We start from the raw sequence: 25481 nt of genomic DNA, 5'->3' as shown, positions 1-25481 counted from the left end.
TTCCCCTCCCTCCCAAATCTGTAATCATCTGAGGGGAAAAATACAACAAACACCACACATACACTCCAATATTAACAATTTTCATAAAAAATATTTTTTTTAAAAAATCCCATTTTTCAACAACCATCTTTTCATTTTTAAAACGTTGACCAGCTCTATTATTAACCCCACTTAATGTGGAATGAGGGTAGATCACAAGTTAGGCCCCCTACTGTCTATCAGAGGCCATCCTTTGCCTAGTATAAATGCTGGCCTCCAAAATTTCCCATCAGTTCTCTCCTGAATGCATTAGGTGCAGGAGCTATGCTACATTGGTGCTCTCTCCAATTCTTCTCTGATACTCAACAGATACTCTTTCATGCTCACAACCCTGCCTTCCAATGAGGTCCTGTTCAGTGCCCTATAGAGTTTCAGAGGCCCTTTCCTTGAGTACTCGGGTACATTTCTGCAATGCTTTGGAACCTGTATTTCTCAACGCTTTAACCTCTATTTGCTTTGATTAAGTACTTTGATGCCTATTTTCTCAGTAGTTCAGAACCTGCCTTGGTTTTTTAGCTCCCCTTTTCTTGGTGGTCTTGTAACTCACCGGTGGATGTACATGACAGGTTCCCCTCTGTGCTGATCAACAAAGGATAGCTCAGTGGTTTGAGCATTGGCCTGCTAAACCCAAGGTTGTGAGTTCAATCCTTGAGGGGGCCACTTAGGGAGCTGTGGCAAAAATCAGTACTTGGTCCTGCTAGTGAAGGCAGGGGGCTGGACTCAATGATTTTTCAGGGTCCCTTCCTGTTCTAGGAGATGGGTATATCTCCATATATTTTTATTACAGCCCCCAGCTACTAACGTTTGATTCTTTAGCACAAGCTATAGCAGTTTATGCTTCAAGCTCCAGAAATCTCTGGTTCAATGCCCAGTGGGTGGGTTGTGAGTGCAGCTCTCCCCCTTTGATGCCTAGCATTCCAGAACCTGGTTTTGTTTGGTCTGTACTGAGCCACAAGTGATATATTTAGAGATGGGCTCAAACTGCAAAATTCAGAACCAGATCTTAAACTAGCAAATGGGGGGGAATTTGGTCCCGGGTATTGATTGAGCCCCATCTCTAAATATATTTATTATAACAGATAAAGCAGGATCTTGTTTGAATAGACAGGAAATCAAGAATTAAGGTTGAAGCCTTGTTCCCTGATTCCCATTAAAAGAAAACAGATAGCGTGGTGAAAGAGAGCATTTCAGCCTGCATGTAGCAATGTCCTTCAAAAGCTTCTTTATATCAAGACATTTACAATTATTTCTGTGCAGAATTTAGGCATTAATTTAAAGAAAAAATCATTCACAAATTATTATTAAATAGCCATATTATGGGAACAGCCAGATTGTAATGACTCATTCAGAACACACTGTTATATCCATATATTCAGACATTCAATAGCGGAGACAAATTGTGGCTTGGGGGTTTACAGAGGCATTCTGACAGCGATGGTAGCAGATTACAAAATTCGTCCTTTAGACATCAAATACCCAATTACCAACATCATCAGCATCATCATGCATGCTTTGAACAACAAAGGAGGAGTTGCTGTACATCATTTTTCATTTCTTGATAGATGGAGAATGATATGGTAATGCATGTTGCAACTGAACGCATTGATCTGAGTCATTCATAAACAAAACATCATGTTAAACAACCAGGGTGGCGGTTATAGTGGGAGTGCAGGGAACTCACCAAATCTTTGCATCCACTCACATTATTGGTCTTTGCACGGATGTGTGTGTATGTGCCAGTGTAGACATGGATACAGAGAGTATGTGCATAGTGTGTGTTTATGCAACAGGAGTGCATGTATATCTCCATGCTAAAGCCAGGGAAGTGTTGAAGGAATTGCTGACACCAGCGTGCTGAAATTAATCAGATCCTACAGTCCTAGTTCTGTCTTAACTCAGGTAATTCAGTATTTTAGAAAAGGTAACACAGGGGTCGGCAACCTTCGGCACGCGGCCTATCAGGGTAATCCACTGGTGGGCAATGAGACATTTTGTTTACATTGACCGTCCACAGGCACGGCTCCCCGCAGCTCCTAGTGGCCGCGGTTCACCGTTCCCAGCCAATGAGAGCTGTGGGAAGCAGCGTGGGCCACAGGGACGTGCTGGCCACTGCTTCCTGCAGCTCCCATTGGCCAGGAATGGCGAACTGCGGCCACTGGGCGCTGCGGGGGGCCGTGCCTGTGGACGGTCAATGTAAACAAAATGTCTTAAGGCCCACCAGCAGATTACCCTGATGGGCCACATGCCAAAGTTTGCCGACACCTGAGGTAACCTATTGAGCAAAGCAAACTAGAATAGTCATTTCAAATGAGACAAAGTTCAAAGGTTCATTGGGGAAAGGAGATTTAACAACAAAATAAAGGAAAATGAAGAAAATAACCAAGATTGTCAAGCTGTCTGAGGCAGGGAACATCTTTTTGTTCTGTGTTTGTACAGTGCCTATAGGGTGACCAGATGTCCCATTTTATAGGGACAGTCCCAATTTTGGGGTATTTTTCTTATATAGGCTCCTATTACCTCTCCCCACCCCACCGCCCGTCCCAATTTTTCACATTTGCTGCCTGGTTACTCTAAGTGCCTAGCACAATGCGATCCAGGGCCATTCCTGGAGCTTCGAGGCACTTCAGTAATACAAATAATAAAGGGCTAAACTGTAGCTGTGTCACACGTACTGAGCAAGAAGCAGTGTCTAGCAGCACTGTCCCAGGAACAGATTTACCGAATGGGGAGTAATAGCTCAGCAGAAGCTGCTGCTCTCCCTCTCTCCCTGCTACCTAGGATACGTATAGCCAGCCGGAAGCAGTGAAGGGGCTACTGGCACCACCTTTAATTTCCCGGGCATGTGCATTAGCTGAGCCTGAATCTGCTCTAACATGGGAGGAGTTTACAACAGATCCGAAATAATTAACACATAAAAGGAAGCAAACGAAACATAAAAGCAGCAAACACAGAGTCAGGGCATGACAGACCCAAACATGCATGAATGGATTAAATGAACAAAAAAAAGTAACAATTTAAGGAATTAAAATCATCCACTGCAAAGAACTCCCAAAGCATAAGAATGTTCATAATTGAAAACTCTAAATAATTGTAATGAGCGTTACCTCCCTGGAAGATAGTACATTTTGTGATTTGAATTAAAAAAATACATTTTATTTTTTACATTTATTTTAGAAACTAACTGGTGACAAAACAGGGAAGACAGTTAAATAGAAGCAATACTTGAACGTAAAGGTGGGTTCCCCTGCCCTGTGTGTGTTTAATTTATTGCAATGGAACAAAACTGCTTCATTTTAAACAGTTAGGTGAGATCTGCGCAGACTTGATACTGACTATTAAGGCCCTGAGTCTGTAATTGGATTGTCTCTTTGAACCCCCACACCAGTACGAAGCCCAGTGACTCCAATGGGATTCTATACAGATAGGAGGCTTTGCCAACTCCAATCTGATAGCAAGGTTAAGAGCTAAAATGTTTGAGAAAAGTAGACATTTTAATAGCTCATGAATTATTTAAAAGTTCCAACTTGGTAACAGAAAACCAAGAAATGACACAAGCTTTCACTGCGAATGCACAATTAATGGTTCCAAGAGCACTTTGGTTAGCAGCAAAACAAGCAGCTGACTTGCACTAAAGTAACAAAGTGGATGGGTAAGGTGGCAAATATACTAGAATGCCCCACAGAGAACAGGTTTCAGAGTAGCAGCTGTGTTAGTCTGTATCCGCAAAAAGAACAGGAGTACTTGTGGCACCTTAGAGACTAACAGATTTATTAGAGCATAAGCTTTCGTGGATTACAGCCCACTTCTTCGGATCCACAGAGGACAGAGCACTTAACAGCATTGCCCTAGTTCCCATTATTTAGTCTAAACCTTGCTAACTGTGGCTGAAAATGAATTTGAAGTAGTTACAAAGGCAGCTGAAAGCTCCGTTTACTTCCTTCTGGGTGTCTATATAGACAGTTACACGTAATTCCAACTAAGTGTTCATACTCCACCTCTGCATAACTGCAAGGGTCAGCAAAGAGACAGACTATTTTTGAGCAGATGCTGCCTTGCTTACACGGAGAAACACCTTATTCCCTCTGAAACGTGGCGGAATCAGGCCCTTATAGATTACAGAATGCCTGTAAGTTACACAAGACAGCTACACAGGGCAAATGACATGGAAACCATAAGTGAGGATGGAATGATTTGCTTCATCTGAATAATGGTTAAAACAATATTACAAGTTTATCTCATTAGCAAGAAGATGCTAATTCTCTGACACTTTTACATGACAGTTGGGATGTTTCTGAGAGGTATAGGCCCAGTTTTCCCAGGTGATTAGTGATTTTGGATGGCCCATTGACATAACTTTAAATGGTGTAATTTCTAAGAGGTTGAGTGCTGGGCACTTTCTGAAATTCAAATCCCTTAAAGTATGTCAACAGAGGCACCCAAAATCACTAGTCACTTTTAAAAGCCATTGCTAGTAACTCTTATGGCTGCATATGAGCTAGAGTTAAAGAAACAGATATGCAGGTCACAGAAATTCAAACACGGCAGTGACTGCTCTGCACGTGAACAATGCTCAGTATAACAAATTTATTATGGCCATTCTATATGCATCCGAAGAAGTGGGCTGTAGTCCACGAAAGCTTATGCTCTAATAAATTTGTTAGTCTCTAAGGTGCCACAGGTACTCCTGTTCTTTTTGCGGATACAGACTAACACGGCTGCTACTCTGAAACCTGTCAATGCTCAGTATGTATTTCAGTATGTGCAGGGAAAACGGCGCAAAAAAGTGCAAACAGAGGTCACACTCTTGACAAACATTGGCATCTGGATTTTTGAATAATTGCAAAGGGTAGCCGGGTAAGTTTCAAATGAGAAAGTCTGACCCTCTCCACAACTGTGGGTGTGAAAGTTCCAAGTGAAACTGGACTTTTCTGAACTTCCGTCTGAATTCTCCAGGGGGGAAAGGGTGGGAATGACAAGATGATGATTGTGGCTTCCTGATGCTGCTCTGCTTGGCCTCGCTATAAATTAAGGTTGCTAAGGGCAACTTTAACTTATACCACTAGCATAAATGTTCCTGGACATTACGCCAGTTAAGAACTAAGCATTGTGGAGCACCTCGTTCACCACATCCCCTCTCTTTAACATGCACCACCAGTGGAAAGGCAGGCGGGTGATGGCATAGGCACAGAAGACAGCATAGCTGCCCTACACAGGAGAAATTCTCCCGGGGATTCTCTGCTGGTTTGAATTCTCTTTTCCCTGGTTACACAGCGCCAGGTGAGCTGAGCAGACCCAAGAATCCAGCCCCTTGTGTTGTATACATGCCTGACTCTTTCAGAATGGCTGGAGGTTTCGAGGGGAAAGGGGGAGATGACAGTGTGAAAAGTGAGCCACCAGATCTACTACCCCCAATAGTAAAAAGCAACAGAGGGTCCTGTGGCACCTTTAAGACTAACAGATGTATTGGAGCATAAGCTTTCGTGGGTGAATGCCCACTTCATCGGATGCATAACCCCCACTATCCAGGAAACATTTACTTGTTCATACCAATAGTTCAACAAGAATACTCCATCCCTATGTCAGGAAGGTATATGTATTACCTGAGGGAAGGAATAGGAGGAAGTCATTGGTTATGTGACTGATGTGAATGCTACAATTGCTGTACATACTTATCTACTTCAACACCGCAAAAACAGAGAGCTTAGCAGAAAGTAGCTTTGTTGGCAGACACTTTTGATGCACCAGCAGTTACAGATTTCCCGCACAGGCAAGTAATCAGGGTGAGGCAGACAGCATCACAGGAAAGTGCTTTTATATGCTACAGATAAAGACTCTGACTGAAAGGTTTACTTGATAGGAATGTGTGTGGGGGGTAGGGGGGAAGGGAGGGAGGTGACAGCACTGAGAAAGTTATCTCAGTTTCAAAGTATAGCCCAAAAGCTGTGTTCGAGCAGAGTCTATCTGTGCTGGCCATACCCTGTGAACCGTGGTCTAGATATACCCTCACTTTGTACAGATGACAGACCAGGAGTAAAATTTTCAAGAGCACCTAAGTCATTTAGGAACCTAAGCCCCATTCTCCAAAGTGGTAACTACAGCCCTTTGTGTTGTATACATGCCTGAGTAGTTATCAGTGGTTCATAGTCATGCTGGAAGGGCATCAGTTCTGGATCCAGTTCTGTTCAATATCTTCATCAGTGATTTAGATAACGGCATAGAGAGGACACTTGTAAAGTTTGCGGACGATACCAAACTGGGAGGGTTGCAAGTGCTTTGGAGGATAGGATTAAAATTCAAAATGATCTGGACAAACTGGAGAAATGGTCTGAAGTAAATAGGATGAAATTTAATAAGGACAAATGCAAAGTACTCCACTTAGGAAGGAACAACCAGTTCGAGTGTAGATGTCCCACAGGCTCACTGCGCTGTGCATGTGACAGAATGGCACTGGCACTATTCACTGTTGTCTGCAGAGGATTTTTTGTTTAATACCAATAAAAATGTGCTACTGCCAATCAGCCAGAAACCTCAGCCATTGTGCACTCCTACAACCAGGCTGAGCACCCAGAAGGTTCCTGTCTCTTCCGAGAACCAGTGGCATGTACTAGGCCCTTTCCAGCACCGTGTATGGAGGGGAAACAACTCTCTTCACCCAGGACAGGTGCTAAGACAGTTACCTCAGAGTCCTTCAAAGTGAGAATTCAGATTTCTTCTTGCCAAAGTCCTCCACAGTAGGTAAACTCAGCTAAACAATGCCCAAATGCAAGGTCAAGCAGAGACCTTTGCATCTCAGGACATTCCCCTCCAAACTGCAGAATGTTCTCTGACTTTCTCTGTCCTAAGCTGATTCGCTGTTTGCTCCAACCCTCCCCCGTCCTTCAGTCTCTTAACCCCAGCTTCCCTCCACATCTGCTCATCTTACCATCTTCTCCGCTGCCCTGACCTCCTCTCCCCTTTCCTCCACTTTCCATTTAGTGATCCCCTCCTATGTAACATCCCCCACCTAAAGAAGTTGTGGAACTAATGTGACATTTGCCGTTAGCCCATTGTTCATTCTGCTTGCATGTTCTGCCCCTTCCCCTACGCTGTCTTCATCATTTATACTGTCTCATTGTTTCCTTGTCCTCCCCCATCTGTCTATATCCATCTGTTGTTTCTTGTCTTATATTTAGATTGTAAGCTTTTGGGGATGGGGACTGTGTGTTCTCTGTTGTACAGCACCTACCACCACAGGGTCCTGGTTCATGACTGTTAGGTACTATGATACCACAAAGAATAATAATAAAATAAAAATCCATTCATCTTAATTAAAAGTAGAGTTCTGACATGCGACATAAAAGAAAAATCACAACACAAGTGATATTTATAAATATATCTGATCACTAACTATTAGCAAAATGCTCTAGACAGGCACAAAACATAGGTTACAAAGTACAGCTATGTATCAGCGGGGTAGCCGTGTTAGTCTGGATCTGTAAAAAGCGACAAAGAGTCCTGTGGCACCTTATAGACTAACAGACATATTGGAGCATAAGCTTTCGTTGGTGAATACCCGCTTCGTCAGACGCACTCCACTACATGCGTCTGACGAAGTGGGTATTCACCCATGAAAGCTTATACTCCAATATGTCTGTTAGTCTATAAGGTGCCAAAGTACAGCTCTATCACTTATAGCATAACTAAACTATAGCTGAACAAAGCTAGTGTTGCTCAGTCTAAACGCGGACAGACATCTTAGGTTTTCAGAATCTCTGAAAGTCTAGAGCAAGAGAAACCTCTGTAAATTAAAATAGTTTTCCTTCGATGTGGTGATAAAAAGGTCAGTCATATTTCATTGTGATATGACATCATTGTTCTCAACAGTAATTCAAAGCTTTTCTTCTTGTTGCACCACTAAATTTAACTTTCCATGTAACACAGGCCCCAATCCTGCAATGCTTTAAATACATGCTTAGTTTTACGCATGTCAGGAGTCCCACTGACTTCAGCAGGGCTTCTCAAGTGTGTGAAGACTTGCACATGCATGACCCATAGCAGAATCTGGGCCACATTGATTTTGGCTAGCTTCTTACTTCTCTTCTTGTTGCCATTTTTTCAAGAATATCAACGTGCATTTAGTACAAATATTTTCCCCACACCCGCCAAAGAATCCCAATTAAGGAAAGCCACCGGTTAACATAAAATCGTACTAGAGAGACAAGGTGGATGAAATATCATCTTTTACTGGACCAACTTCTGTTGGTGAGAGAGAAACTTCAGCTCTGAAGAAGAGCTCCGTGTAAACTCTAAAGCTTGTCTCTCTCACCAACAGAAGTTGGTCCAATGAAAGATATTACCTCACCCACCACGTGTGTCTAATATCCTGGGACCAACACTGCTACAACACTAAATACATAAGATCACTCTAGCTTTACTGATTCTTCCGAAACCCTATTTTGAGGTAACGTTCCTTTACCATAACAAATGGCAGTACTATAATTCTTTTGTGGGCTGCTATACAGCATAATTTATAGACTATTCTATAAACCCACAGAGATTTCTATGCCAGGTCAAATTCACTTATTCCAGGAGGCAAGGTGAACTTTCCTCATTATCTATCAGGGCTGATATAGTATGAGAACAACAATATGAATGTAACGTAGGATAAAAAAATCAATTCTACTGATTGAACATTTAGATAAACAAGGGCTGGGAATCTGAAGAGTTTATGCAAAGGAAATCTCTCTCCTGAAGAGCCTGTAAACTCTGCAGACATAAGCTACGATGAACTTTAGTGCATTTAACATTTTTTTCTACAGATAACTTGATACGCTCAAGTTAAACACTAGGGACCAGATAGAACTTTCACCAAACCAAAAGTTTTGATTAACTAGGGTCTGGATAATCATAGTTCCCTTGCAGTGGCATAGTTGTTGCCTACATGAATTAGGGTAGCTTTCTATCTTCCTACCCATGCCTGATTTACATTACAAATGAAGATTATTCTTGAAAATATCCCCAGGAATTACTTTTGTGAGAGTCAAACAGGTCCATGTTAGAACACTTGATTCAAATTCAGAACGTCTGCACAAAAATGGAGGATTCTGTTTCAGCCCTGGATGTCTCAGATTTGTGTTTACACTCACCTTGAATTTTAAACAATAAAAATCTTCAAGCATCTCTAATTAACCAAAAGTTATTGGGTACAATACAGAAGCTGCAGTGTGAAATTCTATGTCCTGCGTTATGTAGGAAGTCATAATTGTCCTTCTGGCCTTAAAAATCTATGAATCGATGAGCACCAAGGAGATGCAGCATAAAAGGGCAGCAGCAAGTTAAACCTCCATCAGACTTATAACATTTACACGTATGTTGCTGTTCAAACAAGCCAAAATGGAAAATGAAGTATTGAAGCACTACTGTATAAATGAGACAGTGCTGAAAATAAAACAAAACATCAAATCTGTGAGATCCTTAGCTAAGGGAGTAAGTACACCGAACGCATGGGACCTAAGGCTGTGTCTAGACTTCTCTGCAAACAGGCTGGAAATCCCACAATGCAAGTTCCAAATAAATGAGTGGTTTTATCATATTTGGATCTGAAAAGTACTGTTCACTAGTGACTCCTCGCTTCCGGCCTATTTTAGGTACGCCGTGTGGAACCAAACGCACATGCAGATTGCTAGGTGCTGTGCCATTTTAAGTGTTTTGTCAAACAGTAGTGTTGCATAGGCTGAGCTGTTACAGAAAACCATCCAATATATACTGTGGTGGAGTAAGAAAAACAACTTGGTGCAGTAGGTGTTCTAAATTAGGCTCTCAATGTCTATTCAATAGATGTATCCCAAAAATAGTAAGAATTTCCAAAAACGTGTCACTCTGGGACATTAAATTATATTTACTAAAGGTCAATATGACACCAGGCCAGATAGACTCCATCTTAGACTTTTGATGGTGGTAACAGAGTATATAGGGGAACCTTTAACAGAAGATACTTATCAGATCTGACCTCTGGAAAATCCTCTTGCAAACTGGGATGCTAGAGGTTCGACATCCTCCCTCACATACCAAAGAATGCCACAAGAGGCAGGTTATATTTAGATGTAGACTAATACAAACAGGCCTACATCTGTGAGTGCATTTATGTTCTAAAATAATAATTTATCACAGTTTAATGTCATATGGTCAGCAACAGGAAGCGTTACTGGATAAGGCTACATGTTAGTCACGTGTATTTTTAGTAAAAGTCACCGACCAGTCACAGGCAGTAAACAAAAATTCATGGCCTGTGACCTGTCTGTGACTTTTACTATATACCCCTAATTAAAACTTCGGTAGGGGGCCACATGTGCTCTTGGGGTGGTGGCCTGGGGGTGCCATGGGTGCTGGGGAGGGCGGGCAGCGGCACGCAGCCTGGGACCCCTGCTGGTGACGGGGGGAGGGGAGGAAGAAGGAGGGGCTGGCAGGGGCTCCCTTATCTGGCTCCGCATGTCCCTGCGACTCCTAGGTGGCAGAGGGCCCAGGGGACTCCGCACGCTGCACCCGCCACAAGTGCTGGCTGCACAGTTCCCATTGGTCGGGAACCGCAGCCCCCCGGCCCCTCTGCCTAGGCTAGGAGCTGCAGGGCCATGCCTGTGGGAACTGGGGAGCCTCTCACCCTGAGGTAAATGCCCCCCCCCACACACACACACACACACCCTGCAGCCCTGTCCCTAGCCCCGAGCCAGCACGGGCCACTGCAGAAGTCACAGAGGGCATGGAAAATCACAGAATCCGTGACTTCCGTGACAGACTCACAGCCTTATTAATGGATGATACACAAATTTATAACTGCCATGTGCCACAATAAAGAGCTCAGACTCAAAAAGCTAATCCTCAAGCAATTACCCACTCAACACACAAAACCATAAAACCCTTCACAGCCAACCCATCCTATGTAGAGAGAACTGAGCAAAGAAATGGGTCTTAAATCCTACCTTAAAGTCATCAATCTCAGGCACAGGCTGAATGACAAGGAAAGTGAGTTCTAGAGTCAAGGAGACTCCACTAGGAATGTCCTCTCTCATTCCACCTGCAGAGGTCAAATTTAGGGACTGTTAACAGAAGCTACCCAGCTATCTGAACTGTTGGGTGCACACATTGGGAGAGACTGTCTCTCAAGGTATGTCTTCGCAGAAGAATTAACTTGAGTGACCAGCATCCAGGTTAGCCTTGCCAGGTTGTGAGCAGCCAGACTGCAAAACCAGACTCGAGTTACTGTATCCTTACTCAGGTATCAGAGGGGTAGCCGTGTTAGTCTGAATCTGTAAAAAGCAACAGAGGGTCCTGTGGCACCTTTNCTCTTTGCAGTAAGGTTTACAGTCCAGGTTCCACTTTCAATTGGGCTGGTGAACTGCTTATGTTGCAGTGAGGATACAGGTTAAATCACTCCCGTGCTGATAATTCTCCAATGTCTTCCCACAATTCTCTCTGTGTGCTCAGAAGGACAGGCAAGTTCTTCCCCAACTCAATGGAAAAGAATAGAATATCTACTCTTACTACAGTATAAAGAGCCATAGGATATGGAGTTCCAGCAACACGTGAGCAGCAGTAAGGATACAGCAACAGAGGGTCCTGTGGCACCTTTGAGACTAACAGAAGTACTGGGAGCATAAGCTTTCGTGCATCTGAAGAAGTGAGGTTCTTCAGATGCATCTGAAGAAGTGAGGTTCTTACCCACGAAAGCTTATGCTCCCAGTACTTCTGTTAGTCTCAAAGGTGCCACAGGACCCTCTGTTGCTGTATCCTTACTGCTGCTCACGTGTTGCTGGAACTCCATATCCTATGGCTCTTTATACTGTAGTAAGAGTAGATATTCTATTCTTTTCCATTGAGTTGGGGAAGAACTTGCCTGTCCTTCTGAGCACACAGAGAGAATTGTGGGAAGACATTGGAGAATTATCAGCACGGGAGTGATTTAACCTGTATCCTCACTGCAACATAAGCAGTTCACCAGCCCAATTGAAAGTGGAACCTGGACTGTAAACCTTACTGCAAAGAGGTAGAGGGAAGGAGAAAGAGAGAGAGAGTGTGAGTGAGTGAGTGTATGTGTGTCCACACTATAGATGGATTACGTAGGGAGGTGGTGGAATCTCCTTCCTTAGAGGTTTTTAAGGCCTGGCTTGACAAAGCCCTGGCTGGGATGATTTAGTTGGGGATTGGTTCTGCTTTGAGCAGGGGGTTGGTCTAGATGACCTCCTGAGGTCCCTTCCAACCCTGATATTCTATGATTCTATATAAAATTGCACTTAAAAGCAAATGGGAAGCCACTTTAACATTCTGAAAACGTGTATGGTTTTCTCACCTGAGTTAGAGATGTGAAGTCCCAGGTTCTCTACTAGCTGATGTTCCATGGCAGACTTCAAAGGGAGCTCTCAAGTGGATCTCATTGCAGTGGCCCAACTGTGATCTTCATCTGTCAGCGAACCTCAGCAAAAGACAAGACTCGGAGGCTGAGATGATGCACTTATAGGAAAGGCAGCTCCATTATTAGTCACAGACATAGCTCAGTCCCCAATCTGACTGCATCTGCTCTGAAAGGGTTCCCTTAGCAGGATCCTCGAGAATACACGGGCATAGAGGACAAAGGTGAGGTCTACATCTGAGTGTAATGATCATAACCTATCGGCCAGAGGTGGATGGAAGAGGAAGCGTCAGGCAACCTGGAGGAGAATGGTTTAGCTTAGTGGCCAGAGCAGGCACCAGGAACCAGAACCATGGGTCAAGAACTGGAGCAAGCAGGGCAGGAGGCAATGAGGGGTTCAAGGCAGGGACAGAACAGAGGCAAGGCTGTGTGGCAGGGAGGAGCAGCAGGAACAAGGCAACACAGGAGCAGTCATAGGGGTGGGCACGAACACTGAGCAGCCAGTGAGCTGCTGCTGGCCTACTGCCCCTCCAGCCAATCAGGTGGGATGACCAATCAGGCAGCCTGCTGCAGGCCATCTGTACTGATGAGGCTGCCTGGAGGCTAGGCCCTGATTCCTGACAGAAAGCTCTTGGCCACCACTACTACTTATTCTTCTGGGCGTAGGTCCAAAATAATCTGTGGATTGCAAACCTCTGTGACAAAGGACTAGCACAAACCCCCAGACATTGAAAACTCCTCAGAGTCTTCTCCCTACCCACCAGCATCTCCTGGGTCAGTTAGCTTCAGCTACTTCCCCATACCCGGCCCCCTCTCTCATTCTATTCTTGACAGACAAATATTTCAATATAAACACTCTCATGGGACCATCGCCAACACCACACAATTAAATCAAACCCCGTGGGCTGCTGTACTGAGGTTCATTCTAACAATCAACTGCACTCTTCTGCCAACCATGCAGACAAGGAAAAGCTGGGTGGCTCCACAAATAGGACACCTAATACATCCGTTGGGGCAGCAGCCTTGTCTTCCTATGTGTGAACTATCCAATGCACCCATGCGTCCAGCTACTTAAGTGTGTACAGGGTTAATTCCATTGAATAACACCGACTTCCTTAAAAAGAAACTGCCTTCCTGTAGGCCAGACAAACTCTTTAGTTGCTGGGATTGTCTAGTGAACAATACATAGTGGCTCTAGTAGTCCTAAAAAATGACCTATTGCCATGAGACTGGAACACATCATAATGGCCAATCTTTGGCAAATATGCATGCCACGTTCCATGTCATGATATGGTGGTAAAAACCTTGCAATCTTGTCTTCTCTGATGTTCCCAGTGGTGCAGCTGAACCAACGTTAACACCAGAAGGAATTTTACATTAAAGTTTCCTTGTATAGACAAGGCCTAGGAATGTTGCTATTGACTTCAGAAGAAGCAGGATTTAGTCCACCAGTTGGATCATACTAATGTCCTGATACTGCAAAGGAATTCATCCAGCTAATTCAGCTCCTAATGGCCGATGCCCTTTGTAGGATAGGAGCCTATGCAGCATAGTTCCATTTTGCATTACAAATCAGTGTTTCTACAGAACTATATTTATAAACTATCAGAACCAGCGCCTTCTTCGGTTATATCATGTCTGACTTTAAATCCTCTAGCAGTTCCTAAGAGATTTGCTTTGCCATGGTAGCTATTGGACAGGGGACTGACTCTGCTGTGGGCACTGCTGCAAAGTAAATTAATTTAAGCAGGCCTAGTGGTAATTCAACGCTGAAAGAGAAATCAGTCACCTGTAAACATCTCACACTGCTACTTCTCTGAATTTTGAGTTGTGTGTATGTGTGTGCATGCGCACACAATTGTCTTGTTAAACTCTCAGGTAACTATAGTATATTGTATATATCTTTATATATCAATATACAACTATATTTTCTTCTTTCAAAATTCTTTACCTTTAAAATACACTTTCTTGTGGTATTTGGAACAGCACCTGATGCCAGTAAAAAGGCTACAGTGTGAAACTTCTATGGACATGCCAAGTGCGAACTAACTTCCTGCCAGGAAAAGTTCTAGGAAAGTAAATTTTAGACAATGTTATCAGTGCCTGCCAATGCTCAGTTCTAATATTTCTGTCAAGTGCAATAGGTTTATGTTAATTTTACTATGTTATATCAGATTTACATACCTTGCCTACTAGATTCCTCCTTTGGAGAATCCTGCATGATACTGATTTATTTTAACCTCTGTTCTGTGGCATATTTTTATTTCTATATTTGGCATGTTTGTAAGGAGAAAGAATCATCTATGGGTTTATGGGCATGGAACACCCACTAAAATATTCATTTGGAAAGTTACAATGTGTATTTTATTGGTCTGTTTAGTTAAGTGTCAAATACCATGTTTTCCTCTTTGTAGGCATATAATTTCTTGCCTAGTTTAATAAAACCATTTATATTCATCTTTACCGATTCCACTATCATTTTTCCTTCCTCAGCAAAGTGTATAATACAAACACTTTCATTGTGTGTTTGATCTATACTATTTACCCGGATCTATTTATCATTACGATGCGTCACTATATTATAAAACATTCAGGCCCATTTATCAACACGACTAAGCTTCTGCCATGTAAGTTTCCTCAAGGGAAATAAAGCAACAACAAATATTTTAATGCAGCTCACTTAACAGGGCAAATAATTATAATTACAAAATCCTTAAGCGTGCTTCTTCCATAAGTGGCACTTTTTGCTTAAAATTGCTTTCACAAATGTTGTCAAATTAATACTTCCAATTAATGCAGCCTCCTTGTATTAATAGAAAGAAACTAAGTTAGCCTATTTCTTAATGTTTTTACCTGGATAATCTCTTGAGAGCATTAGGGCCTTATTTGTGAACTCATTGCTATACTATTGCTAATAATACATGTTAAAAGAAGGATATGTTTATAAATAGTTTATATAGGGTTATCATCATATCATGAATTCAAGTCCTGCGGCAATGGGGGTGTGGCGAAGCGACAGGTGGAGATGACCACTGGCAGTCGTAGCCACAATCCTGAACGTAGGTGGCCTTGGGACTAGTGGCCGTTCAGTGCTGTCCTGGGGCAGCAGAGAAGTTTGGCAGCATCCTAGGCAACTGAGCAGCCCTTTTTAGGATAGCACTGCTCACCCTTTTTAAGGGAAGGGGCTAGAAAAGGTGCCCTAAACATTGCCTGCCCATATTATCTGGCCAGACTACCATGGCTGGCAGATCATCCTTCAGCGGTCGAAAAACAATAAAGAAGAAAAGACTCACCCTAGGAGAGTGGAATATCCACACCCTTATTGACGGAGGCGATGCACAAAGGACTGAGAGAAGAACAGCTCTTGTCTCCAGAGAACATGTCCGCTCTAACATTGATATTGCAGCACTGAGTGAGACTAGACTGGCCAGAGAAGGTTCCATCAGTGAGCTAGGAGGTGATTACACTTTCTTTTGGAAAGGAAAAGCAGTGGATGAAAACAGGATCCATGGATTTGCCATAAGAACATCACTCCTGAAACAGCTTCCTGACCTCCCTGTTGGCCTGAATGAAGAGTTCATGAAACTTTGATTTCCCCTGAATCGTTTACGGCATATCACTCTCATCAACGCCTATGCACCTACACTGACCAGCACAGAGGAAAACAAGGAGCAATTCTACTCTGACCTGGAATCCATCATCAGATCAAGCCCTGCATATGACAAACTCATCCTGCTGGGAGACTTTAACACTAGAGTTGGTAGAAACAGCAGTCACTGGAGAGGTGTGATAGGATGACATGGAGTGGGAAAGATGAACAGCAATGGACTCCTCTTGGGTAAAGGCGCAGAACACAGTCTGTTCATCACTAACACCATCTTTAGGCAAAATGATAAATATAAAACAACATGGATGCACCCACGGTCCAAACAATGGCCCTGATATACTATGTTATCACCTGCCAATGAGACATCCGTGATGTCAGAATTACCAGAGCCAGGCGTGGTGCAGAATGCTGGACAGATCACAGATTGGTAAGAGATTGGTAAGATTGCTGAACCTACATATAGTCCCTTCACAGCGCAAGCATCCGAAACTTAATAGAACAGCCTTCAACATAGCAAAGCTCAAGCATGCCCACCATCAGGTGCAGTTTCAGCAGTCACTTGATGACAGGCTTTTTTCCTGCCCACCAATCAGAAAAATGGAACCAGTTTAAGCATGATTAGTGACACAGCTAAATCAGTGCTGGGGCCAAATAAAAGTGTACACCAGATTAGTTCGACAAGAACAATGAGGACATTTTCAAACTCCTAAATGACAAGCAGAAAGCATTTGTTGAATGGCAGAATGAACTCACTTCCATCTCAAAGAAAGATAGGGTTAAGTATCTACAGAGTAAGGCCCAGTCTGAACTAAGGAGAATGCAGGATGAGTGGTGGGAGAGGAAAGCTGCAGAAGTCCAGCATTACGCAGATACAAACAATGCAAAGATGTTCTTTGACTCTCTCAAAGCAGTCTACGGATCATCTAAATCAGGGACCGCCCCCTTGAAGTCGGCAGATGGCATAACCCTCATCGAAGACAAGGAGGGAATCGTACAGAGATGGATTGAATACTGCAGTAGTCTACTGAATAGACCATCCACTGTTGATCGGCGTGTCCTTGACCATTTACCTGTGTAACCCATCAAAGAGGATCTCAATCTCTCTCCATCATTTGAGGATAAAAGCCATCAAACAACTCTGGAAAAGCCTCTGGAAAGGATGGTATCTCAGCAGAATTGTATAAAGGAGCAGGCCCAAAAGCTACTGAGGTGTTTCATGACATCCTGAGTAGCATTTAGAAGGAAGAAGAAATGCCACAAGACTTCAAAGATGCTATTATTGTATCACTGTTCAAAAACAAAGGCAGCAAAGCTGACTGTGGAAACTACAGAGGCATTGCTCTCCTCTGTATAGCAGGCAAAAATACCAGCTCGCATTCTACTGAACAGACACATTGCAAACATATCTGAGGAAAAGCGCAGTGTGGTTTCAGACCAGGTCGTAGCACTATGGACATGATCTTTGTCATAAGGCAGGTCCAGGAAAAATGTTTAGAGCAGAACATGAAAACTGCATACAGGTCCATCGACTTGACCAAAGCTTTTGATACGATCAACAGAGAGGATCTATGGGCTATTCTACATAAACTGGGCTGCCCAAGAAGGCTCATACAAATCATCTGTCTGTTCCATGACCATATGACAGTGCAAGTACTGACCACTGGTGACTTTTCTGATGCATTTGAAATCTCAAATGAAGTGAAACAAGGCTGCATACTTGCTCAAGTGCTGTTCAACTTGTTCTTTGCTTGTGTTCTCAGCCATGCAACAAGGGACTTGGATAAGGGGATATACATCCGCTACCAACTCAATGGCTCCCTCTTCGATCTTTGAAGACTCAATGCTAAGACCAAAACACTGGAGAGGCTTCTCATCGAGGCACTTTTTGCAGATGACTACGCCTTGATGGCTCATAGACAAGACAACCTTCAGGTCATCATTTGATAGATTTTCTGAAGCATCTCAGCTCTTTGGCCTCACCATCAGTCTTGGGAAGACAGAGGTCTTGTTCCATGAAGGCTCCACTCCAGGGGGCTCCACAGCCGACCTGGTGGGAACTTCTAGGGGAAAAACTTCCTGATGACCATGCACGCGGCATGTGCACACCTGATTGGAATGGATGTGAACAAGCACTTGAAGAACCACCACTCCCTTCCCAAGAGAAACCCCAGCAGTGGAAGAAGTACTGAATGTACTATTGAAAGCCACTCTGGATACTGTCCAGAGGGTGAGAGTTTCATGTCTCAGAGCTTGATGAAAGACAGGTAGAGGTGTGTCTCTGAGAAAAGTGCAGCAGTTGGATGTGAGCCACCTGACCTAGGGCCTTTAGCAAGATATCACATGCATTGCAGCCCCAATCTTTCTCTGTTGTTCTCTTTATGATGCCTGAGATCAGCAAAGCCTCATCTAGTTCACAGGAGAGCAGAGGAAGGCCATGAGCAGCGTGAGTGGATAGGTGAGAATGAGGAGAGAGGCTAGGCTAGGCCATACTCACTGAAGCAAAGGCAGTTCAGGTAAGGGATAGCCAATCAACAAGTCTGCTGCTGCCGCTGAAAGTAGGAGGAGGAAAATTAGAAATTTCAGTTGAGGTTCCCTTGAAGCTTTTAGAAAAGAGAAATGTTTCTCCGCCTGTTATTATGGACATACAGGTTAATATTATTTAACTCTGAGGATACAGCACGTGTCTCCTACATGTTGTATTGTCTGGTTGTACTGATAAATATTCACCCCTGCAGCAAGATAGTATTTTAAACAGTTTTGAATCAGTGAGGACAGCTGCCAGCTGACAGTTTTATGGGTCATGCCATTTCGATTGCAGTGGTTCCTCAAACAGTGTCATTCATTCAAATACCCTTTTCTTTCTGCAGCTCTGTAGAAGGCTGCACCCCAATCTATTGGGTATGGATTTGGCCACGGTGATCCATGCATTTGTGACCAGCAGGATATAGTCAATATTGCAGTGCACTGGACTTAGAAAAACATAATGATTGGCCGAGCTACCTGAGGGCCTGCTTGACTCTCCAAACACTCTTGACCTCCCTGTCTGTTACAGTCCTCTCAAGCTATAGAATGGTGACAAGGCTTTCTCCGCAACTGGTCCAGCATTGTAGAACTAACTGCTGAGAGATATCAGACTGGCCATGGATCACAGCATGTTCAGAATGGAATGTGACACTTACCTCTTTGGCTTCATGGCACAATCTTTTATAAAGAAAGGGACTCCTCCAGGTGAATGGAAGAGAAGGAAACAGTGATCTGTACATGTAGAACTGGTACAATTTTTTAAGCATTTGGGCATCAGAGTGATGAGCTCAGTATAAGATGGAGAGAGAGAGGTAGGTTAGCAAGGAGGGAGGAAAAAAAAGAAAAGATGGGAAAAGAACGGGGGTAACAAAAGATATAGAAAATAGTTAGACTGTGGCATGGTCTTTCGAGTAACATGGTAGGTGCCTTTAACCTGAGACATTTCAAATTGGCCAGAGCACTAGAAAATATCCAGTACTGAACAATCTTACACTGTCAGGTGAATGGGCTGTGTAAACTATATGCAGACTTAGGCTAGGTCTACACTACCCGCCTGAATCGGCGGGTAGAAATCGACCTCTCGGGGATCGATTTATCACGTCCCATCGGGACGCGACAATCGATCCCCGAATCGGCGCTCTTACTCCACCAGCGGAGGTGGGAGTAAGCGCCGTCGACAGAAAGCCGCAGAAGTCGATTTTGCCGCCGTCCTCACAGCGGGGTAAGTCGGCTGCGATACGTCGAATTCAGCTACGCTATTCACGTAGCTGAATTAGCGTATCTTAAATCGACTCCCCCCTGTAGTGTAGATGTACCCTTAGAAACTCTACTCATCCACTTGCTCAGGACAAGGGATTTCTCTCATTTCATTTGGTTTATAATTTGGTTTTGCAGACACGGCACTGAGATTCTGTTTTGGCTCTTCACTGACCTGCTGTCTGACACTGGGCTGGTCATTTCACCTCTCTGTGCCTCAGTTTACCTCAGTCCATTTATCTGTCTTGTCGTCTTAAACTGTAATATGTTCAGAGCAGGGCCTGTCTCTCCTTATTCATTTGTACAATCTATCACAATCTTGGGTTGGGGGCCCATAAACACTACTATAATACAAATAAACAACAATAAAAGATCATTATTGAAAGAACAAGCAAATAAACTTTGTGAATGGGCTAGCAAGTTTTAATGACAATCTCACAAGGCTCTCCTAATAAATCTTTTCTCTCTAATTTCTATCTATCCCTTTATACAAAGAAGCTGAATTCCCAGGCTGAAATAATCTTAGCAAGATTTTAACTCTCACATATCTGAATGGCTGATATGTAATTAGAAATGAGGATATTCAGAGAAATTCTAACTGCATATACTATGTAGGTAGTACCTAGATATGCCATGGCATCTTGTAAAACTACTACTTATGGGGTAGCATAAACAGTTAGTTATATACCCATCACATCTAAATGATTGTAACTAGTTACAGTTTTACGCAAAGTGTCTGGTTTGCCACCTAGTGGTTACTATTGAGAAATTAATTGTGTTCGTACCCCCATCATTCTACTTCTGGACACAGACAAACACAGATAACCTGCTAAATCTGTAAGATTTTGGAGATAAGGAAAACAAGAAACAGCAGTACAGTCAATGAGCAGTAATTAGAGAAAAATTACAGTTAAAACTAACTATAAAATTTAAAAAAACATACACAGCACTTAAACACAGCACAGAAGTTCCTATAGAAGCATTTGTGTCCTTACCAGTGTTAGCAGATCAGAGCCTGAATACAGCCACAGGTTAAAACAGTCACTAATCTCAAAGGTGGGAATTTTAGAAAGCAAGGATTCAGCATTCTGAATTTGTACCTGTTCTAACTAGCAAAGAGCTGCCTGAAACAGAGTTTAGATCATGCCTCATAGTGAAGCCAAAGTTTTGGGGCTGCATTCAGCCGTGGTTCAGGAGACTCAGATTTCAGAGTCGCACGCATAGCCTGCTGCACCAAGAGCAAGAAGCCAAGCGTAGCTTTCTCTGGTTTGTTACTTTTTACAGCACCATTGACTGACATCTCCTGCCCCTAGAACAAGTGCAGCGGAAACACAAGCTTTCTTTCCTACCACTGACCTCAACATTGAGAGATGGGTGCCCAATTGTGGTGATGTGGACACCTGTCTACTAAGAGATGGGCACAAATTAGTTTCCCATCAACAACTGGTTCCGAGATCCTGCATTCCTAATGCAACATTTCTCAACGGCAAGGCCTTTAAATGCTGTCACTTTAAACCTCTAGACATCCAGCTGAGAAGCAGCTAGTCCAAACCCCTGCTACAGTAACAAAATGTCCATGTATAGTCCAAACTCCCAAAGAATCAACCTATTTCTGGGCTCAACCCTTTCCTGGGGTTCCACACTACTTTTCTCCATCTCTAGGATCAAGCACTCTCCTGCCCAACCAGTCTGCCTGAGGCTCTAGCTTCCAAGAGTCTCTGGTGCTTCAGCCCTTCACAGTAGCCAGCCTACCAATCTGCTCCTTGTAGTTTCTTCACCAGCCTAAACACTCTAGTTATAAGGCCCAGGTGTCTGTTGAGTTATCGCCTGTTTCTTTTAGTCCTGTCCTCTCTGGCCACCCAGGTGAAGAAAAAGTCACCCCATCACATGAGAGTAATTATTTATCCCAGGTGGCTGTTCTCTAGCATTTGGAATTTTTAATAGATATTGGGGTATTTTCAAATGTGCTAGGCGATTTAGGCACCTAAGTGCCAGAGTCATTTAGCAGCCTTTGTCCCATTGATTTCCAAGGAGTCTTAGGCCCTTAGTGCCAAATTTTTAAAAGCATCTAGAAGATGCAGATAGGTGCCAAGTAGAATTTTGAGAAGCACCTATAACAGGGTAGGTGCCTAACTTCCATTGGTTTCATTGAATGTCCCATTGAAATGGGAACTTAGGCTCCTAAGATGAGTACTGGCTGAAAGTTACCCTCAAATGGCTATTCAGTGAACTATGTGAACAAAGATATTGGTGTCAGTCTAGACCTTAATTTACAGCTGTTCACATCACAAATACATGATAAACCGTTAACAACTGGTACCTTTGCTGACTGTTGATCGGATCCCTCCAGGTCAGGAATGAAACATTGTTGGGATCAGAACAGTGTAGGAAATCTTGCACTGCTGCCACCAGAACTGGACATAATATATGGAGATAGTTCTTCAGTCTCTAATGTTAGTTATATATAGCTCCTTAACACAAGTAAAGTCTTCATTTAAAAGAGAATGACTGTATTGGCATTATAAACTCATTTCATTTCAGGTAGCCTGTAAAAACTCAGAGTGTGGAATGCATGCAGCAATCCAAAATGGACACAACAAGTCTCCCTTATAGAGTTTCCTTATTTTTCTATGGGGCTGAACTTCTATCTACCACATTAGTTACTTGCTACAAAGCTGTGCCTCTATATATTGGATTTACCGGGGGGGGGGGGGGGGGGGAATTAGCCGAAAAGCCAAACTGTGTGGATCAATGTTTTTTTTGTATCTCTGTACTCCCTCAGCCTATGCTTCCTACAGCCTGGATGGGATTCAGTGACCAAAACGATTGTTCTGTGGAAAAAAGGCAACTCCCCAAACCTTGAATGCTGGCTCTCTATTTTTTTAGGGTACCTTTAAATCTATGCTACCGTAGACGCATTTAAAAATATAAAATTTTTACAGTTTTCCTGTTTTGGTTTCTCGAGCTGAGATTGTCAAGTTAGTATTTTCCAACCACTTTTTGTCCTTTTTTGATTGAATTTGAAAGACTAGGACAGAGAAGCAGTTAAATATTTTGTAGGTACCATAAATTTTCAAGGGCTTGGCCTGCTCAAAGAATAATCTATAGTGTCTTGGAAGTGTTTCAGTGGATTGCCTTGCATTATCTAGACCATATTTTATTTTGTATAGTGTCCTTGATGTGCGGTGTCACAAAACGCTTTACAGAGAGAGTGTCAGCAGAAACAAAGGCAAAGAAAGTTTCAGAGATTAAAGAGACAAAGTTCTACAAGGAAGGTTTGGGGGAGAAAGTTCCACAATGATATGCGTGATTCCAAACTCACCAGAGGCTGGATATGTGATCAGCATGCTAGCGTGCAGAGAGCTCAGGGAGAGTTGAAAACCAGGTCAATAATGAATTGAATTTAGAGATGGACACTCAACAGTGAATGTGATCTATAGGAATACTTTTCAATGACAACGAGTATTCTGATTACAGCATTCCAGGTCTCCGGAAAATCAGGGAGAAATTATTTCAGAATAGTATGAGAGAGAGAATTGCAATAGCTGAGGCACGACGTGATTGAAGAGAGATACAGTAGGGTCAAGGTAAGGATGAATTCTTTTAACGGTGCATGGGTAGTGATAGGCAGATGAATAATCAAGGGAGATATGAGTAAGAAAAAGGCTGAGGTCAAGGATAAAGTCACTACTTCTGGTACTTAAGCACATGCTTAACTCCAAATCAATGGGACTGAAGCATATGCTGAAGTGCTTAACAGAATCAGGGCCAAAGTGATAATGGAGCCAGTCATAAGATAAAGAGGGCTTTTTACCAAGTTTTTGAAGCTTGCATGACTTTGCAGGAAGTTCTGGTTAGCTGAGGAAATAACAGTCAATACAGGCATGTAGATGAGAGATATAGATATCAGCAATGAATCAGGAGAGATAAATTGTACGATTTTGTTTGCAGGTGAATAACCACAGTTAAAGCTAGATTCCAGATGAGAAGAAGGCCACAAACAAAAGACACTATAAAGCAGAAAGAACACTTGACACAGTGCATTTGGGGAAGAAGGAAAAGACGACGGAGAGGCGGCTTGATTACGATGTGTAAGTACATTCTCCGTGAGAAAATATTCAAGACTGATGGCCTTTCCGAGAGGCAGGCTTTAGTCACAGAGAAGTTATTGGGCTCAATAGAGTGGTAACTGGGTGAATGCAATGGCTTATGATATGCAGGTCAGACTAGATGATTTGATAGTCCCTTCTGGCCTTAACATTATATGAAAAATACCATGTGCCAGAAAACTTTTCAAATTAGCAGAGAAAGGCCAAACAAGAACCAATAGCTGAAAGCTGAAGCTGGACAAATTTAAAATTGGATGGAGGGCACAGATTTTTAATAGGTAAGGCAAGTAACCACTGGAATAAACTACGACGGGAAGTGGTAGATTCTTCATCTCTTGATGTCATCAGATCAAGACAGGATGCCTTTCTGGCAGATATACTTTAGTCAAATACAAGTTATTGGGCTCAGTGCAGGAGTAATTGGGTGAAATTCAATGGCCTGTGTTATACAGGTCAGGCTTCATTATTTAATAATTAGCTCCCTTCTGACTTTAAAATCTATGACTGAATCTATGATCAGCATGAGAGGTAGGAGTTGGCGGAATAGAATAGATGACTGGCAGTGCCATCTTTTTATTCAAGAAAGAGAGAGTTTTGAAATATCTATTAAACATGAGAAGAAAAAGGGATCGTTGACAGAGGTAAGGAATAAGCTGTTAAGCACTCAGAGTTGGGAAGTCCCAGGGGTATGAAAAGCACTCTTGAATCATTCAAGGTGGGAGTGCGGGATCAGAAAGTAACAGAAGAACACTTCCTCCAAAACTTTGTTGAGGAAATGAAGCCCTGAAGTTGGTTATTATACATCAGGGTGTTTAGACTGTTAGCCCAGTAGCTACTGATATTTGTAAAATAAATTTGTATTTTGTATTCTATAAAGAACAGGAAATAAGTAATTCAAAGATTTAAAAAAAAGCTAAAACCCAGGAAGCTTGAGGGCCTCTAGCTCACAGATAATTTACAATTCAACAACAAGCTAAAGTAACACATATAAGTATAAAAGAACTGAGCATTTAATTGGAAAAGGAAAGTCTTACACATTGCATGCATCAGTGGAGTTGCTTAGTCTCTGATCCTGAAAACACCTTCTGCACAAGCTCAGTTTTAAACATAGAATCATAGAACTGGAAGGGACCTCGAGAGATAATCTAGTCCAGTCCCCTTCACTCGTGGCAGGACTAAGTATTATCTAAACCAACCTGACAGGTGATTGTCTAACCTGCTCTTAAAAATCTCCGATGATGGAGATTCCACAACCTCCCTAGACAATTTATTCCAGTGTTTAACGAACCTGACAGTTAGGAAGTTTTTCCTAATGTCCAACCTAAACCTCCCTTGCTGCAATAAGCCCATTGTTTCTTGTTCTAGCCTCAGAGGTTAAACAGAACAATTCTTTCCCTCCTCCTTGTAACAACCTTTTATGTACTTGAAAACCGTTATCACATTCCCCGCTCAGTCTTCTCTTCTCCAGACTGAAAAAACCCAATTGTCTCAAACTTCCGTCATAGGACATGTTTTCTAGACCTTTAAATCATTTTTGTTGATCTTCTCTGGACTTTCTCCAATT

Source organism: Trachemys scripta, chromosome 5, assembly GCF_013100865.1.
Source record: "Trachemys scripta elegans isolate TJP31775 chromosome 5, CAS_Tse_1.0, whole genome shotgun sequence".
Taxonomy (NCBI): Eukaryota; Metazoa; Chordata; order Testudines; family Emydidae; genus Trachemys; species Trachemys scripta.
This window is presented reverse-complemented; position numbering follows the sequence as displayed.